This window comes from Lolium perenne, chromosome 6, assembly GCF_019359855.2.
Source record: "Lolium perenne isolate Kyuss_39 chromosome 6, Kyuss_2.0, whole genome shotgun sequence".
NCBI lineage: Eukaryota > Viridiplantae > Streptophyta > Magnoliopsida > Poales > Poaceae > Lolium > Lolium perenne.
In genome coordinates, this window is record NC_067249.2 from 217,069,035 (window position 1) to 217,073,864 (window position 4,830).

At 43.5% G+C, this 4,830-nt stretch overlaps 1 long non-coding RNA gene across 1 annotated transcript; it reads left to right on the forward strand.

Annotated features, from left to right (window-relative positions):
- The first annotated feature begins 1,896 nt into the window (after positions 1–1,896).
- Positions 1,897–4,830, forward strand: LOC127306114 (uncharacterized). The gene is made up of 2 exons (XR_007854468.2): positions 1,897–2,758; positions 4,667–4,830. It is a non-coding gene; the product is annotated as an uncharacterized lncRNA (long non-coding RNA).

Here is a 4,830-nt window from a genome sequence, read left to right on the forward strand (position 1 = left end):
ATCCTTTGTTACAGCAAGCCGGTGGGATTGACAACCTCGCTGTTTCGTTGGGGCAAAGTACTTTGGTTGTGTTGTGCAGGTTCCACGTTGGCGCCGGAATCCCTGGTGTTGCGCCGCACTACATCCCGCCGCCATCAACCTTCGACGTGCTTCTTGGCTCCTACTGGTTCGATAAACCTTGGTTTCTTACTGAGGGAAACTTACTGCTGTACGCATCACACCTTCCTCTTGGGGTTCCCAACGGACGCGTGTTGAACGGAAAGACATACGTCAACTACGCGCAGCAGTGTACTGTTGTGTATCTGTGACACTTGTGAATGCCAGTGATGTGTGTGAGGTGCTCTGTGCCTCCTGTGTAAGCTATTGATCCATTGGATCAACCATTCTTTTTTGGCTGGCTTATCTGTGTGGCTTGACATGGTTCAATTGATCCATTTGACCAATTAAATGTCAGTGCTTAGTTGCTGATTAATCCTGTGACTAAGTGAAGCATTTACCTTGTTGATGCTGATGCTCAAGCATCACTATGCTACTGCATACTTGTGTTGTTGCTCATTCTAGCTTACTGGACTTGATCCAGTGGCTATGATGCTGTGATGTGTGCTGTGTTGCCTTACAGTATGCTACTATCAATGAATAGCATGGATCTGTGATATATTCATGCTTGAATAAATTGATTTATGATGAACTGCTTATGCAGTGATGATTTAAATTACTTGCTTGTATATGAATTTACTGTTCATAATGATTTAATCAAGCAAATGAATCTGAATCCAAATCTGGATGATGATGTTATGTATTTGGCTTTACTTTTGTGGTGACCCGGCATACCACTGCATGGTGTAGTATGCAAGTCTGATATAACACCAATGAAATACCGTTCCACTAGTATTATATCGCTCAGAGTGGTACAACAGAAACATATGCGGGTCCAAGGCATGTCTATAGAATTACATACAGACTCTGTTACATAAGATCAGCACAGCCTCCTACTATACAATGAGGTAAATCTGCAAATAAACTCCAGAAGAACGACTCGTAGACTAGTCTTATCACGAACTCTATTTGTAGAGTATTTAACTAGCTAAAGAGGCTAAGAATAGATTCTAGCTAAGTAGGAGCTAGGTTTAGGAAACTAGTTCCCTTCTATGGCTAAACTAGGTTTTCTCCTTGATGTATGTGGTATCTGACTCCTCTGACAGGGTCTTGTCTCTTGAAGTAGTTTTTGACTCCTCGGCCTTCAAGTTGCACTGTAGATACTCCTTCGATGCCTCCATATCTAAGCAGGGGATTTAAGAGTGGGATGAGTACGAGCGTACTCAACAAGTTCATTATAGGAAAGAGGTGTTTAATGCACTAGCTACAGCATTAGACTAGAAAGTCTAATACCAATGCAAGTTTTCATAACCATTTCTTCAAAAGGTTGCTTTTATTCAGAAGAACTATGTCCGTTAGCCTTCACCGGTTTACTAGAACTTCATGGAGCTCCTTTCCGGCCGCGTTCGCAGTTCCATATCCCGGAACAGGGAGTGACAGGTCACGGTTCTTTACACTCTGCAGAGGTGTGTTGCTTTACCCATAAGAGATCTTAACCTTGGTGCCAACCGGGTGATCTTCCCGTCCACACTTCCTATGGTGTGAGGCCCGGTATAAGGTCATAAATTATCTTGGATTAAATTAACTACTTTAAGTGAAAGAAAAATATTCATATTCTATATTTTCTAGAAGTTTCATATGTTTTGTTATTAAAGAAATCAAATAATGAGTTTTATTAATTAACTTATGTTTAAGAAAAACTTTAATAATATTTATTACTTAATTAAGGTTGAAATAATCTATCAAACATTTCAGAATTCAATTTGTGATTTTGTTTTTCTAATAAAAGATTTGGCTAGAGCTAGTTAGTTTTGCTGCCTAGATCTAGTGGTTCAATTGCACATACGCACGTATACGGAGTTACACACGATGACACACAAATCAGTTTGGGTTGAGCCCAAAGTGTACTCACGTACTGGAGACTCACGCGACCAAGCCCTCACACATGGCCTCTCACCATCGTTCCCCAAATCACGCACGCACGCGATACCCATCGCGTCCTCGCGATGCTGCCGCCGCCTCCTTCCCTTCCGGCCGCCACCGGCCAAGTCCGTCGCCGGCGCACGCCAGCGCAGCTCCGCCTCGCTATCCTCCATCGAATCCCCTCTAAATCGACGCTCACTCGCACCCGCACACACAGGCTCCCCCAGACGTCGTCGCTCCGCTGCGTTTGTTTTTCCCGGCCGCCTCCGGCTCACTCCGGCACCGGCGAGGTGGGGCTTTGCTCCGCCTTGCTGCTCTCTACCGCCTCCTCCCGGTCGATTTGATCCTCGAGGTCTTAATCACCCGTCCCCAACCCCGGAACCCTACCTACTGCCGGCCGATTTGGCCATCGCCGGCCTCCTACTCCGATGCTACTCCCCGGCGTGGCTTCGCCCCGGACCACCCTGCCATCTACCGCTGCCTCGGCGCCGCCCCCTTTCCCACACACGTGCCTCACGGCAACCCTAGCCCACGGATGCCTCGGTCGCCGGCGTGTTTTCGACGCCGCCGCGGCCATACTGCTGTCATGACAGCGAATTAGTGGTGTGGTGTTGCGGTGCTGTTGTACTAGTGGAGCGGTGTGGTGTTGGTGGTGACTACTGCATCCTCGACGCCGGCCGGACGGCGTCTACGACTGCAACCCCGGCGTCGGCCTCTTCCTCTATTCGACTACACCACTGTGAGCTATTCCCCCTCTCTCTCTGTATTCTCTATGGCTATGAATTTGTTGACCAAGAACTTGAGTGTGCTTGGCCTGATTATTGCATATGCTTGGGAGTGCTATTCATGGGCTATATGACTTGTAAATTTGTAAATTTATCAGTCAAGTACTGATTCTAATGAGTTATACTATATGCTTAAGATGGGACCTATAACTACTAGCTGCTGCATCAAACTGGTTAGCTAACATGTGCTTGGTAATGCTCCAGTTTGGATGAATTGATTATCCAGGTTTTCTGAGAAAGGCTGCTGGTTTGCTGTTACCATTTCTGCCTCAATTTGGATGGATAACCATCCCTGGCCTGAGTTAACTGCTGGAATGCTATATTAGATAAAACTGGACATGAATACTACTGCTGGCTAAGGCAATTCAGTGATACTCTTGCTTAATTCTTAGTGGCTTATATATGCAAGGAACATGTATTGTTGATTTCTCAAGCAAGCTTTTGTTGTTGGCTTGTTATTGAGCTTATTTGCTGGTTTAATATGGCTTGGTTGTGACTAGGTGCCTTGTTGGTGACTTATTGATTACTTTGAATCATTCTGATTACACCAAGCTTGATATATGTGCATTTATTTTACATATCCAGTGATGCTATTTTATATCTCTGAGTTGGTGTTGCTCCCTATCACTGGTTATATGTTTTTGTAGCTGTCCAATATGACACTGAATATATACTAGTGATGATTCCTAGTTGGTTTATACTTGTGGCTTGATCTTTTGGAATCTGGTGAACCATTTTCTGGTGGTGTACTTGCTCTATGGTGGATACATAGATTTGGTGCCCCTGTTTGGATGATTAATCATCCAGGCATCTGTGGCTCGTTGTATTTCTTTTACTGATGAAACTGAAGATATACTACAACAGGCACTATTTACCTGATGCTTGCTGTGAGCTCCTATGCCTGCTTAAGATGGCTTTGCTGGTATACTTGATTGATGCCCTTGTAGCTATTGGATTGAGTGATAACTAGTGGATGCAATTCTACTTTTTGTTGCTCTCTATTAGAGAAGAAAAATATGGATATATCTTATTGGCTGCAAAGCTTGCTTTGTATGCTGACAGTAAAGCTTCAATGTTTTACTTCAAACTGATGGTTTCTCAGGATAGTTTTATAGAGTATAGCCTAGCAACTCATGTGCATGCTTAGCTAGAGCTTTTGGATGGCTCATTATGTTGCTCTGCAACAAAAGAGCAACTACTCTAGCTTGCTTCAATACTGTAGATGGTTAGGCTACTCTAGGAACTCTTCCTGTTGACCAAATGATGATTCACACAATCTCCTAGATGATTTATTGCTGGTATACTTTTCTGGGAATAGATCTTATATGCTCTGATCCTGGATAGGATGTATACCTGATTCCATTTCCTGGATAAAATGTTTATGGATCTGAAGTACTTCTTCTTCTTGTTGCTCTTCACCTCCTTGAGTTGAGCCTGCTCCTCCTGGCTCCTGCTATGTCGCCACAATCGTGTTTCTTGTTCTAGTTTGGGTTTGATGATGAGCTACTACTACTCTGATTTGTTCTTAGATGGATATAGGAGGTTTTGGATGAAGAATAGTTGCCTTTTACCTGGTTGTTCTTAGGCTGGTCGATGGGTATGAGAAAGTTGGGTGCTTGGGCAGCTGTGTGCTGTAGGCAGAAGCAATATATACCCTGCCCATCTATTCTCTGTGGTTGACAACGAACGCATGCAACCTTGTGCGTGTGCTGCTTGCTTGCATGTTGCATGTCCTGGGTAGATGCATCTCCCCTTGGGGATAGGCACGGCTGAGAAAATATCTCCCTCTTCCATTTCTCTTTATTTTTAACATAACCACTTGGCATTACCATCTCTTCTTGTTTGCTTTGTTTGTTTTGCAGGGTCTTACTTAAACAAGAGATGATGATCTTCAAGTTTAGTTTAGGATTTGATTTTCTTTTCTCATACTTGTAATTGTAACTATATTCTTATTCTTTATTATTTTTGTAAAGACTTTGTATTATTGTGTTAATATTAATAAAGAAATGTTTTCCTTGTTGTAGAA